The sequence below is a fragment of the Camelus bactrianus genome, chromosome 3 (assembly GCF_048773025.1).
Source record: "Camelus bactrianus isolate YW-2024 breed Bactrian camel chromosome 3, ASM4877302v1, whole genome shotgun sequence".
NCBI classification, from domain to species: domain Eukaryota; kingdom Metazoa; phylum Chordata; class Mammalia; order Artiodactyla; family Camelidae; genus Camelus; species Camelus bactrianus.
Window position 1 is genome coordinate 64,409,854 of NC_133541.1, and position 15,671 is coordinate 64,425,524.

Sequence of the window (15,671 nt, forward strand, 5' to 3'; positions counted from 1 at the left end):
GGCCGCAGACCCACGTCCCCCCGCTCCGTGTGTCCATCTGCAGGGGTTATTTATTCAGTTTAGGTTCGGGACATTATCCTTGTGAGAATCCAGATGCCCTGGTACATTTTATCTTTAGAATTTAACAGAAAAGTCTCTCCTTGCCTGCGGTGGCATCTGCTGCTATTAATCATGGCATGCGGGGTTTTAGCCGCGGCAGGAAGCTGAAATATGTCTCCTTTTAACTTCTACTCAGTGGTCCCGGCTCTGCCCTCGGAAACTAACAGAGATTAAGCCGAATCCCTCTTCTGCGTGGCAGCCCTCGAGCTGTCATTACGAGAGGCCGCTCTCATTGAGTTTCCCAGGCCCTCAGCTCCACGAACTACTCGTGTTGGTGTGAACTCTGCTCCCTCTGCTGTCCTGGCCCGCCTCCTCCTTACCCGCTCCAACGTGTCATGTACCCCCTAATGTGGGAAACCCGGTCGGGGCACAAGCTTCCAGAGCCCCGTGACTGGGACGAGCAGACGGGACCCGCCGCCTTCCTCACCCGTGCGCCGTGCTCGTAAAGCAGTCGTACTACTGGTGCCTCCTGAGTTTACAGCGTCCCCACACTTGGAGACATTTGTCACTCGGACTTGGAAAATCCATCTGTTCCTGTACAGCTCCTTATTTAATCTCAGAGTCGAACTTCACATGAGTTTTTTGGTTTTTTTTTTTAAATGAGGTATAGTTGATTCACAATGTTCTATCAATTTCTGGTATACAGTATAGTGATTCAGTCATACACATTATATATATTCCTTTTCATATTTTTTTCATTATAGGCTATCACAGGGTATTGCATATGGTTTCCTGTGCTATACAGTAGGACCTTGTTGTTTATTCTATATGTAGTAGTTAGTATCTGAAAATCCTGTACTCCCAATTTATCCCTTTCCACTGCTTCCCTCAACCCCGTAACCATAAGTTTGTTTTCTATGTCTGTGAGTCTGTTTCTGTTTTGTAAATAAGACCATTTGTTGCTTTTTTTTTTTTTTTTTTTTTTTAGATTCTACAAATAAGTAATATCATATGATATTTTTCTTTCTTTTTCTGGCTTATTTCACTTAGTATGACAATCTCCATTATTTTATTTCTTTTTATGGCTGAGTAATGTTCCACAACTTTTTTATCCAGTCATCTGTCAATGGACATTTAGGTTGCTTTCTTGTCTTGGCTCTTGTAAATAGTGCTGCTGTGAACATTAGTTATTAGAGCAGCAACAGAGATGTCTATCACATCTCATGTGGAAAAGAAGCATTCATTACCAGCATTATCAAAACAGCCTGCATCTATGAGCTCTTGTATGTGCCAGTAATATTAGTCTTTTTAACAAATTACATCCTTTTAAGAAATTAAACTGAATTTAATCAGAAAAATATGAGCAAGACATCAAACAGTATAAAAGTACATAATATGAAAAGTAGATCTGCTCTTCTCCTTACTCCCCACCCATTTCCATGTTTTGTATATTCCAACCAAATTTTCTGTGCATATATATTATATATCATGTGTTTTAACAGTATGTATAATACTCTGATCTTAGATATTTTTAAGCTAGCTAGTTCTTGGTAATTATTTTCTAACATTCCATACAGGGCCTTCTAAATCTTTCCAACAGCTACATGTATTTCATTGTGTGGATGTACCACAATTTACATCTCATTTAATTCTGAGAACAACTCTATGCAGAGGTCTTATTGTCATCATTAAACATAAAGAAAACTGAGGCTTAAAAGAATTATTGCCTTGCTCAATGCCACATGTTTGAAAAGTAGCTCAGTAAGGGTTCAGTTGCCTGACTGCAGGGTTTATCCATGTATCACCCTTTTAGAAAGATAATTTCTGTGGGTGGATTTCATAACATTTCAAAGATTTTCTAAGTGCATAGTGGGTCTTCCTTTACATTTTTCAATTGGTACAGTAAGATTTAAAAAGCAACTCATGTGTTTGACCACGACCAGAAATGTTTAAGTAGTTCAGGCAGTCCTGAACTAGTCTTGCCTCTGGAGTTCACGAACAAACAGTGGTTTGCCAGATTCTAACTGCAGAATGAAATAACAGAGTCTGTATTCACAAGTACTGTTAATTTTGATACAATTAAAAATTTGTTGTACAGGTGCCTTTTGTTAACAAATTGTTACAGCATCCAGAAATATCCAGAAAAGTCATGTACTGAAAATCTGTGTTTTATTTAATAAGTTTTCATCTTTTTATTTACCCTATTTCAGAAAGCCAGAGTTGGTCCTATCTCCTGGACTCATTCTGCCATCATTGTCTCTTTCATAAAGCTGCTAATTTCATACAGAAAATATTAAAACATGATTATGATTCTGCTAAAAGAATAAACATGTCAAATGTCAACAAAATATTGGAAGTCTGCTGTGCTTCAGACAGAGTCAAAATAAATAGCTTAAATTTGTTCTTTTCAGTGCCTGTCTGAGAAAGTGAAAGAGATACACCTGTTACGGTAACACATCCACTGTGCACCACGGCTGTTCATCTTTACAATAAATAAATTAAGATTTTGGGTCCTCCTGCGATTGTCAGTTCAACCTGACTCTGGCACCTCTCTAATCAAATATATCCACGTGATATTGCAAGCTGCATTATAGTACATTAATAGCCTGTAAAGTGAAATTGATGGAGCATGATGGACTGTTTTCCTGAAGCAGTGACAAACTTATCAATGATAGATGCACTAATGGATATGTTGAATTGCAATAAATATCAATGCAGAATAGCAATTGCAGAGCATTAAACATGTCAGCTTGTGAACTGAGGCATTTATGAGGCTGAGCCAGCTGGAAATACGAATGGTGTGCTCCTACGAGCCACTGCAACGCTAAGGTTCCAAGGAAAGCAGAGGCCCTTTCATCAAATAGGTCAGGCCTCCGGCAAATTGTTGTCACAGCTGTGCCATTGTCAATTAGGCCTCCGATGACTCAGCCCTTTGTTTTTTCCTGCTTGCACATCTCGCCCCACCTTTTCTCTGGGCTTGGGTGCTTTGCTCCTGCAACCTTTCCAACACATTTCCCCTCGGTGACTCTCCTCACATGTTCTGATTCATCTTCCAGGCATTGATCTAAAACTCAGGGAAGGGACATCAGGGAAAGCATCTCAGCTACTTCAAAAGGCACTGCTGTTCCTCCTGGGCTATTTTGGCATGTCAAGCCCAATAGGCCAAGCAGAAATGCTCCGCACTGCGACATGTTCGCCTCTGATGTGGCGAGTGCACTTGCCCAGTCTTCCTGAACCCTAAACACTTTGTTTAATGTCAGTGAAATCTAGCAGGACAGTGAGGTCCAGGATGCAGTGGAGGACAGAGGCATCTCCCATGGTTTTTGGTCATGCTCAAGCAAAAAAAAAAAATCACAGCATCAGGACCGGGTGACAGACACACTACGTGTTTCAGGCAGAACGGAAGTGAACCTGGAAGTATGTTTGGGGGGACCGAGTAGTTGGTTATGGATTTTTTGAAAATGATGACATGATAGATTAAGATTTAGCAACATTCTTTAGTCTGTGCCAATCTCAATCTCGGGTTTGATGATGGGGGTGTGTGATAGTTACCCAAATATGCTCTTTTCATTTCTTGGGCTGTCATCTGCATCCAGTGTTTTCATAAGCTGGTACAGATTTGTTGTCAGATAGTCCAGTAAGTTACTCAGTACCTTTCAGAATCAGTTGTCACAACGTGTTCTTAATAGAGTATTATGCAACTGAGGTTATTTGAGAAGATGACTAGACTCACCAACAAAATAAATATTTGATGATTATAATTCAGTTTAATATGAAAATAAGTTAGTTCACTTGTCATTGATTCTGCTTATCGTCACAAAACCACAATAACTAAACTCTGTATTAAACTGGGTGGCATTCCTCTGTCTTTGTTATTCAGGAGAGGTAAATAATATAAGTAACAACTAAAGAAAACGGTGACGTGAAACATGATGAAATAAAAATAACATGACATTTAGTCTCAAACTGACACGTCTAGGCTTTTAGATGAGGAATAGCAAATAAAAAGTAAAGGAATCATAAACCTGACCCTTCAATGTATTCTGGCTGATTGTTTAATCAATCGTAAAATATGTAGAAACCATCTCAGCCTTAAAGTCCAACTGCAATATAGTGCTAAAGCTCACCCAAACTTGTATCAATTATTTTGATTTGATAGCTAAGATAATCTATCAAGGACATGTCACACCAACTTTGTAGATGGAAGGAAAATGTCAAAGAAAATTGTGAGAGTTAAAGAGAGAGAACTTTATTGGAATTCCCTCCGCTGTTATTAGTCCTCAGATTCAGTTAAACAACTTTTTATGAAACACCAGTTATAATCCAAGCAACTTTTTAACTCTGATGATGACAAAGCTGTCAGCTGTACAAGTATTTATTGGACATCTACTATGTGCTAAGGGATATAAGGGAACAAGCCAGATCCTGCCCTCACGGGGTCTTATGCCAAGATAAACACAAGAGAGAATACACATTTTTAAGGTAAACAATAAAACGTATTAGATATTGATGAGCATGATGCAATGCAAAGAATTAAAATAGGGTGATGTGAGCTGAGTAATGGGTTGCCTTTCTTAGAATGGTCAGGAAAAGCGTCTCTGAGGCTGATATTTAATTTGAAAGTTACAAATGATGACAAGAAGCCCCATGAAAATGGAGGGAGAGACTTTCAAGTAGCAGAATAATTGGTGCAAATGTCCTGAAACAAAGACAAGTTTGGTAAGTTTGAGGATCAAAAAGGCCAATTTGACAGAACCATAGAGTCAACACAGTTTTATTCTAATTACACCATTAAAAAAAAAAAGACCTTCATTCTTTATTCAAGATAAAAAGTCACTACCATGGTAAGTCTCTGTCTCTCTGTAAGTTGTGTGTGAGTGTGTATGTAAGTATGTCTGTGCCAAAGTCTTAGTCACTTGTCTCCCGGTACTTGTTTCCACTTTTTCTCTTGAATAGCCTTGGGGCTGGAGCCGCTGTGGGAGCTGACTCTACTCTCAAGGCCAGCCCTCAGCCTTAAGGACAGCTGGAAGGATAAACAGCCTTGAGGACATCGAGACAGGTTAACCTGGGAATACGGAAGCCTGATTCAGAACAGACATGCCAGGATGCTCTGAGCATACCAGCTCTCTAAAGCAGAGGGAATGCTTAATTCTGTCTTTCTCTTGGTCAATCCCTGTACCGGAGCCAGGTGAGACAAAAAGCAGCCTCCTCACAGCCACATGCTAGAATACGTCGTCAGAATGTCCCTCAAGGGCATGACAGGAGATACGGCCCTCATAGTCTTTGAATACATGACAGTTCTGTTCTTTGGAAAGAATTTTAGCTTGATGAATTCCTTGTTTGAAATTCTGATAAGTAAATCTCTGTTAACTGAGTGATAGTATTGCTGCCTTTTATATATCCCTAGATTTTAATGAAGTCATTAAATTCATTTTTAAAAGAAGATAAAGCCAGATATCAACTCTGACCTTGAATGTCTCACTGACAATCACTTTTCACATAATAGAAAACATAACTTTGAATGACAATTTTGGTTAATTTTTCCCTGGAAAAAAAAAAAAAACCCAATAAGTTAACCTCTTTATGACTCAGTTCCCTCGTCTATGAAATGAGCGAATTTGTTTAGAGAACTGCTAACGTCCCTCACACTGCCGACATTTATGACTAATAAAGTATCAACTATTATATAAATGTAGACTTCTGTGTTCACTGTTAGTAATAATAATAAAAGAATTCCATGCATACATGCACCAGAAATTATATTGTACATAACTTTGTATAACTCAGATGATGGTAAGGTGTTCATTGCAGCAACATTGTGAACAAGGGCAGCAGGAAACAGCTACTGAAACAAAAACAGAAACCGGGATGGAATTACACACTTAGATGAAATTTGTCAGTTCATTCAGTTTCCACATTTAATTGTTATTTTCTAATTCTGGACTTCTCAACTTCCTAAAACAGTTTCAAAATTATTATTCTATTTTATTTGCTATTTTTCCTAGTCATTGTCGACTTGTATGCCATGAAATTAAATGGAATTTTGTGATCCTCTCCTACCGTTGGGTTTCTGTATAACCTAAGAAGCAGGCTTTAAAAAGTGACATTTTGGAAGGTCCCAGAATGGGGCATAAAAATTCCTTCCTGTGACTGTCCTTTTGTGAAAATGTCCCAGAGAAATCCAATGGTCTGTGTGCGGCCTCTCAGCTACTTTCTGATGCCAGTTCATCTGTCCTCCTGAAAGTGATGTGGAATCTACAGTTTCCCCAGGTTGCCTACATATACCAGGTGCTCCAGCAACTCTGTTTAGTATAGAATTCAAGGACTCAAAGATTAAGTACCTACTCTGTGCCAAGGATTATGCCAGGTCCTGGAACCACAAAGAAGCAATTAGACAATTCACCATGTAGATTCATTTACCCAGGGAGTATGACTTAAATTTAAAATATCAGTGCACAGGAGACCTTCAGTCCACTTTGTTCAATGAAAAGAATAAAAACAAAACAAAAAACCCCGTCCTTGGCACCTTTCTGAGTAGATCATAAAGAATAAAGGATGGAAGGAAAATAAATACCTGCATCAGGAGGCAGTACGGTTTCATTCTAACTCATTATTGCTCTGGTGCAATTCACCCACATAGCAGTTGTCAGTTTGGGGTTGTGATATTTTCATTCCAAAACAGCTGTGCCACAATTTGTTTTCGTATTTAAGGGCCAAGACAGAAATTTCTGGTGACAGCACAGCTGCTGGACAAGCTGAGTGTTAGGACGAGACCTCTGCCCCTAACTGGGCCTGAGTCTTGTTCACTGCACTGCGCTGAGGACATACAACCTTGAAAGTCAGGCTCCAAGCAGGGTCACGTCCATATGGGGAGCAAGAAAGAGAAGGGGCTGGTGAGTCGAAGCCTCTGCGGAATGAGCAAGGCGGCGGTCAGGAGATGTTGTCCCCCTCCCGCTGTTGGAGCTGTGGCAGTGGCAGCAGAGCCCCTAACAGGTGCCGGGGCAAAGGGCGGAAAAGAACCTGGGATGGAGGCTCTTGCTGTAGTTGGAAAAGAGCTTATTTTCAAAGTGCAGGAAATTGCAAAATTGGCACTTCTACAAGTAGATCACTATTTGAGGAAGGGAGAGGGACAGGACCTCCCTCAGTCTTCTCTACTTGCTTACTCCAAAATACACAAATCACAGTAAAACCCCAATTCATAGTCACATGTCAGTATCCTGTGAGAATCTGAAGAAGAGCCTCATGAAACAGCTCAATTATTTCCATCAACATTTTTAATTTCTTCCTCACAGCACTAAAAGCTTGAGACAATATTTTCTGGATGTGAATCTTATTTCTAAGACCACATCTTTATATCCAGACCATTCCAAGAGCTACTGCGATCTTGACTTCCAAGCACAAGATTCAACAAACTCTACAGAGAAAAGTGAACAAAGATCCAGAATTTTCTTATCAATACTTTGTTGACACATTAGGCCAACTAATTTGATCAAAAATTTCACCAAGGATAGTTCATTTTTTTTTTTTACTGTCTATGTACAAGTTTTAAAAATTATGTTTCAAGTTAAAAGCACTATAGCTGGTTCTCTTATTCCAGCCCAACAGCATAAAAAATAAGATTTTCTTTTTAGAGATGAAAAAGCATGTTCACAGACCATCCTGACGGCCATTCTTGCCTCACCTTTCATGCAGCCATGTGCTTGGTCAGTACCTCTGACGTCAGCACCCAGAAGATAAACACAGTTGTCAAAGGAGAAGAATAACTGCTCCCCACTGGCACATCAGAACATTCATTCAAACTATTAGCATTCATTGTACATCTTCTATGCGGCAGAGATTGCACTAAATTCTGGGTGAATGGGAGAAAAAAAAGATACAGCTCCTGTTTTCAAATAGTTCACAGTCTTTTGAAGGAAATGACAAGCTGACAGACTAGAAAATTAGAGCCACATTCGACCCCTGCATAGTCCTGAGTATGAAGAGGGGTGGGGGAAGGTGGGGTCTGAAAAGTCTTCCTGACAGCTTGAGATGAGTGTTGAAGGTGAAGTTCAAATGAGCTGGGTAGAGAAGAGAACTAAGCATTCCAGGTGGAGGGATATATGCCAAGACTCAGAGGTGTGAGAAACTGCACAGAGGGTGAGAGAGGAGCCTTGTGGTCCATACAAGGAGTGTGGGTCTTTAGCCAAAGGTGATGGAGAGCCACTTTGGGAAAGTAACAACATCAGATTTGCACTTTCTAGAAAGCTATCTGGCAACTTGCATGGGATCCAAGAAAGACACGCCAAACTGGACACAGAGGCTAATGCAAGTATTCAAACAAGGCACTGGGAAGGTCTGAATTTCTTCAGACTCTCATCACCATGGCTAATATTGGTGAGCGTTTACAGTGCGGTACGCACTGTACAAACACACAGACATTAGCTCACTTGACACAACAGTACTAGTGCCATGGTTATGCCCATTTTACAGCCGGAAAAGTAGGTAAGAGACTTGCCCTCAGAGTAGTAATCAGAAAAGTCAAGACTGAAACCCAGGAGGTTTGATATTAGAACATTCCTGCTTATCCATAGCTCCATGCTGCTTCACCTGGTTTACTGAGTCTGAGCAGAAGTTGACCTACCGCTGTTTAGGTATAAAGCCATCGGGTGTTACTGAGGCAGGGGGGAGACTCAGTAATCAGGCAGCCTCCAAAATGATGAGTCCTTCACCCCTGTGTGCTCAAAGACCCAAGGGGACAAATATTCACATATATATAGTATAAGAACATGTTTTATGACCAATAAATGAGGTTAAAAACATCTCTTAACTAGAAACCTACTATAGAGTTTATATGAAAAAAATAAAGTCAAAAGCAATCAATTGCTCTTTGCTTTTAGGCCTCTGAACTATTATTTTAATGCTTCAGATATTGTTCTAACTGTTGTATAGCTTTATGATTCCAACTTGTTCCCTTTTGACTACCTCATTCTCTATGAAAAGAAGGTTACATCCGTTTTATTGCACATGTGTTACATTATCAAAATATTGACTATTGAACTTAGTATTTCATTATTTTCAAAAGATACGGCGATAGCACTCTACTATAAATGCATTTTATTTGAGGTGACAGTTTCCAGACTCACTTATCCAAGCAAAAACTTCATTATTTCTGGCAAAGATCCCAGAGAGGATCTCCATAACTCAGAAACTGAAATATCACTCTTGTTCAGGGCCAACGATTGTAATACAGCTAAAAATGTCTGCAATGTGTATACCCCAAGTCAGTCTTAGGAACAACAATGGATATAGCAGGTAAGAATCTAATTTCCAATTTCAAATAGATTAATATACAGAGATGTATTCATATATGCAGAAGTAGGATGCTGACCACAGACAAGATACAGTATTGGTAAGTCTCTCAGTAGGATTTGCCTACTTTTTATTGCACAGGAATTTTTGCTTTTTCCACATATAAAATTAACCTGTTCCATATTTTCGAAAGAACCACAAACTATATTTAATAAAAATCCAACAGGAGTTCATTTCAGTCCTTACTCATTTAAAAAAAAAATTTAAATCCTGAACTACAAGTAAAAGTCAATGTACTGAAAGTCTTGAATTTTATTATTAACACATATTTCCAATTGCTACTACTTAACTTCTGTAAACTTCAAATTCATGATGTTGAAATTATATCTAAGTTTTGTTTTCAAATTATTTTGAAGATGAAGGGAGAGTAAAATGCCATGTGATGGACTGTAAGCCCTTTGAGAGCAGGGACCATGTCCATCCATTTTTTTTTATGCCCAGCCGGATAACGCCCTCCACCTGAACATTACTCACTAAATGGTTAGATGAACAAGTGAATGGAAGAATGAATGAAATAATGAGATCAAAAGAATGTAAACAATATCCTGATAATTCAGGCAAAGCTGTTCTTCAGTAAGAGAGAAGGGAAGATTCAAAAGCCTGGGTTATTAAAATTAATTGTCCACTCTAATTGAATTCATAGGATAACTTGACTGAAATTCACAAGATAATTTCTCTCCAATTACAGACACAATAATCTGCTGTGGGCACAGGGCCAGCATGAACACTGGATTACTGAGATCCCTCAGAATTAGCACTGTTTTATTGGACTTTGCATTCTTTCCCAGAAGATATTATTTCTTACTACTGTTTAGAATTTATATTTATGTCTTCTCATGTCCATTTTTTCAAGTAACCAATGTGTTAAAACAAAACGTCTCTATTTCAATCAAGATAAAACTGAATTAAACTGTTCAGTCCTAATTTCTGAATAACAATTTCTGAATCAGTATTATAGATTTTAAAACATTTGCTAAATTAGCATGAGACCTACCTTCTTACATGTTTCTTTGCTTGTCATTTAAGGAGACAACTCTATCTGACTTTACAAAAAATTGATGCCTAAAAAAAAAATGCCTAATGTTCATCTTGTGTTTATCTTATCTTTATGAGCTTATCTAGCTCATAAATCTGTGATGTTTTTATTCCAACCTTATAATCAACATATTTTCTTAAGAAAAAGAAAAATCAATCACAAAGAAAATGGGGAAAAAATTGCTTAAAACACCAAATAGTGCTATGTAAGCACATAGGTCAGGGAATGAACTAAGATCTACTTAGAATCTTAAAAATTAAAGTATCTTTTCCTGACATGATTCCAGGAACTTTATGAAATATTTGTCCCTATTATTAACTCTTGTACCTTTCATGGTTGTATGGTTTTTAATTATTTCACAGCATGGCATGAACTGAATTCTCTAGAGGCAAATCCTCATGAGTCCATCTTGATTACTTTTTACCCAGTATTTACTTGGACGAAATAAGTGAAAACAGCCTCTTAGTACAACATTTCACATAAGTCAATGTCTTGGGTATTTTCATAAACTCCAAAGATTCAAGTCCCCACTCCCCCCCCCAAAAAAAGACATTCTCATTTTTGCCGAAGTATTTTTGATCCCCTCTTGCAATTTGACTCAAACTCCCCATTCATTTTTGTATGAGAACCCTTAGTATGCAATGTTCAACATACTACTTCATTGTCTTTGAATTATAGAAAATGTTAAGAATTCAGTGCAGCAAAGTTTAACTTACCTTAAAAGAGACTGGTTTTCATGAACTCTTTTTAATATGACCTAGGTTCTCTGGCCAAAAGCAACATAGGGAAGAGAAGAGAGGAGAGGAGAGGAAAGTCTGAGACCCGGTGGGTTGATGGTTCCCTCTCTGTCTGTGATAAGCACCACGGAAGACTCCGAGTTTGTCCTCACTCCTGATGCCACACACCTTTTCTTGGCACTTCGTCTAGTCCCAAGGGAAAATTCCTGCAGAAATTTTCTTTTCCATCATCTCTTGACAGATGGCTCTGCTGGCAAGAGCCTCAATTCTTAGGAGTGCTTTAATAGGCTTTTATTCTCCCGCATTGCCTCTGCACAGGTTTTATTTTTTTAATTGCATGTTGGTTGATGCCTCAGTGTCCTAACAGGCTGGAGCATCATTGCCCCCTTGGAGCACTCCCAGCTAATCTGCTTTTGTGTTTTTCATTTCAATACATTTGCAAAGCTAGTTTCCTTTTAATATTTCATTACTTTCCTGCTCCTATACACAAAGGCAGTTGGGAAAAAAGGGTTCAACCATTTACTTCTAAAGCACAGAACGAATAAATAATGAGCTCTTCAAATACAAGTAAAGTAACTTTGCATGGGCACTGATAGAGTTTGTAAACCAGAAAAAACCAGAATCTTACAAATACCAGTTTTCTTGACATTTCATACATTCCTCTGACAAATGCCTTTTTAATGTAGTTTCTCTCTCTCTCTCCACTCATCTTTTTTTGGGAAATAAGGAAATTACTTGAAATTACAGGATCAATTGTCATCTAGATGATATCACTTAAGATAGTAAAGAGAATATTCATTTCTCAATTCTTTCATCCTTATCCTTAAATATGATGAGAATAGGGATGATTCAAAGATGGGTAGCAAACTGAAATGCCTATAAATTTAGGCAAAGAATCTGAGCCAGGGATGAAGTGTGGAGTGGTGGGAACCAGGGCAAGCTGGGCCATGGGTGCCACTGTCAAGGGGCAGTGGCCACTCGTCTCCAGCCCATCACTGTCCGGGAGGAACTCAGATTCCGTATTGTGAGAGCTATTTGCTTTTCAAGAAGATCCCTATATGTGACTTTTTATGTGAAAAATCTCTTGCTTTTTAAATGTTAGAGGAAACTAAGCCCAACACCTAGGGTCCAGCCTCAGCCTGAATAACGCCATATGAGGCATTATTGGAACTCAAGTATACTGTCATGAAACTAATGCAGACACCAAAGCACTGCCCCTTATTAATTATGCACTCTTTCCTCATAAGTAAAAATGATAATAACGTAGACTAGTTAAAACAAGTGAAAAACACATAATAATCCTTATTAAAGACCTAAGAAAGGACATTAGCCCAAGAACAGGTAAGTGGTGTGGGCAAAGTGTAGCTCAGATATGGAGGGGAAGCACCAGGTTTATTAAAAATAATAATTAAAAAGCAGTTTAATGAGGAGTGAGAAATTATTGTATCTGGATGTCTTTCTCTCTACCTAATCTTTGTAATAATTATTTTTCCTAATGACACAATTCATGCTAAATGCAGAAAAGAAACTTTTGAGAAATACTAATTCCATTACTAGTAAAATATTAGTTTATATGCTTCTAGAATGTGTCTGTACATACACATAATTTTAAATATATGTATTTTTGCGTTATATACATACTGACCTTTCTTTATAAAAACTGTATATTGAACATATTACTTGATAGATACTACTACTAATATACTAATGTTTTAGTCTATTTTTTCACTCAATACTAAATATGGTCTCAACTTTTTCCTATTTCAATAAGTAATCATTCACAATGTGACATTTAAATGGCTACATAGTATCCCATTGTTTAGATATAACTTAACTTACCTGGCCAATCCCCTATTACCAGGTAAATTTTTCCAATTCTTCTCTTTACAATAAAGTGTCTATAACAACTGTTCACTTATCTTTGTGCACATCTATTTTATCTTATCGTGTCAAAATATATGCATATTTTTCTCCCAAAAGATTGTGCCAATTTACAATCCTACAACTGTGATAAGTGAATTCATTTCCCTGCATTCTCAACAAAACTGAGTTTAATCTCTCTAATTACTTGAGGTGGAAAATAGATCGTGTAATATTTTAAACCTTATAAAAAGTCTTTTTCACATATACCAGATGAATTACTATTTTCCTTCATGTTTTTTCTCTTGACTGACTGGCAGGACAGGTTTAACTAGCACTCCTTGGAGCCAGCAAACTAACATGGAGCGATGGGAACCATCCGAGAGCTATCTGTGGTCCGTCTGCTAAAGTATCTGGACACCGGCCAGCAGCAATGGGCCTTTCCCTCTTTGGGCCCCAGATACTTGATGCTCATCAGACACGTCACGCGTTGGTACTTAATGTGGGTGGGTATCAGCCAATCTCTTGAGGGCCTGAATAGAACAAAAAGAGGAAGGGAGAATTTGCTCCCTCTGCCTGACTATTGAGCTGGAACATCAGTCCTCTCCTGCTTTTAGACTGGGACTTACACCATCTGCGCTCCAACTCTCAGGCCTTCAGACTCAGGCTGGAACTCTACCCCTGGCTCCCTGGGTCTCCAGCTTGCAGATGGCAGACTGTGGGACTTCTCAGCCACCTTTATCATGTAAGCCAATTCTTCATAATAAATAAATCTCTCTCTCAATAGATAGTCAGCAGATTAGTATTTGGAGACACGAACCCAGTATTGATTATGAAGGGCAAGAGGGGGAATTTGTCAGCTGGTAAACTCTTTTCAATAAATAGACTTTAGAAATCAATGACTCACTGTAACACACATGTAACTGGGAAGAGAAATGTGATGTCAAGACTCATACCCAGCGCATCCCTGTTCAGCAGTGTCAGTAATCCATATTCTGGGTAAAATAGTCTAGGTGTTCCGGACAGAACCATCCTTCTCTAGGGCATAATTTTCTAAGAGCACACTTGGCTCACTAGTTGCCATACATTCAAGGTCCTTTATAACTGTTCTCAAGAGCTGGTCAATCTCTTCTTTGAGAAGAAGTCTCCCCTCAGAGAAGTGGTTCCCTCTCAGTGGACTCAGAATCACTAAGCGACTTGACAAGTAACGTCCTGTACTTCAGTTTCCAATCTGTAAAGTGAGGATGGTAACTGTAATACTTCCCTTACACCTGTTATCATAAAGATTAAATATAAATTGCTAAGATGATAGTGTGATATAGGTAAGACCGAAGTTTCTTTTTTCCCCACTGTTATCACCACTGTACTTTCTAGTTACGTTTCTAGGTTCACAAACCTGAGTATACTGTAATTTATATCTTTGATGTACCCCCAAAAGATGAGTTTCTTGCAATCGAGGTCTTCCTTGACTTTTATATCACAAAAATTAACACATTATCTAGAAAACATTAAGCCCTGAATATTTCTTTAATGATGGGTGGGTGAGTAAATGACCAAATCATCCAGCTTAATCTTTCCCCTTGTAATTCCCCTCCCTGGTTCCTAGTTCTAGTCCTCAGTTTCACTCTTCACTGAGTTGTACAGTCTTTCATAAACATATACACTCCAGTTAAACGGAACCAACACGGATCACACCTAAAGTCAGTCAAAACACATTGAACCCTAACCTTCAACAAGGCTTTCGCTGTCTTACGGCTGTTTCCCTCCCTAGAGGCGTGCCTCTCACAGACGACCTACACATAACTGATACTGTACCTAGAGCAGGCGAAACAGGAGTCTTCACTCTGAGGGGAGTATATTTAGTTTTGTATGAAAGATCATGATTTAGCTTCTAAATAAAAGCATTATCAAAAGGTAATCACTAAGGATGAAAGCTGCTGTCTGCAGAACAGGGCATCAGTGTGGACGTATGCTCCATGACCTGGACAATTCCACTTTTGTGCCTCGGAGACCTGTGGACACACCCAAGGCTAATCTGGACCTAGTGTGTGATCCAGGCTAATTCTGAGCAGTTTTTAAGGTTGAAGAAGAAATCACCTTGCCTTGTTTCTTCCTTTTACTTGAGGTAAGGCCCATTTATCCCACGTGTTAATAGTTCTGAGTTACTACATAGGTGCCGTTAATGTAAAAAACAGTTCATTCTGCATAGTTCCAAAAATGACAAATGCCATCTCAACCAATTCACAAATTTCAACACTTTTTTAATTGAAACATTAAAAATTATCTCTTCCATATCAGGCAGAGAGAAGAATTTTGTACCCTCAACCCAGAAAGGCTGTAGTGATGTTTCAGAATATGATTAAATGTTCAATATATCGAGAAAAAGCCACTTATTTCATAGTCATTGTATGCTTTTGTATTCAAATCAAAGGAGAAGAAAAGATTTCAGTTAGATAGTCTTTTTAAACAGAGCGCTGGAAACTTGTGGACAGACAAGAGTAAGTGATTGTTTGGGGGCGGTTTACAAGCCCAGAAGTTGGTCACACTGTGTCTTTTCCTCCATGTCCTAAAAGATGAGTTGATTTGTCGTCAATCCTCTATTAAATGCCAGGCAAAAGCAGCTTTCTTGTTAGTATTTAAATAAAATTTAA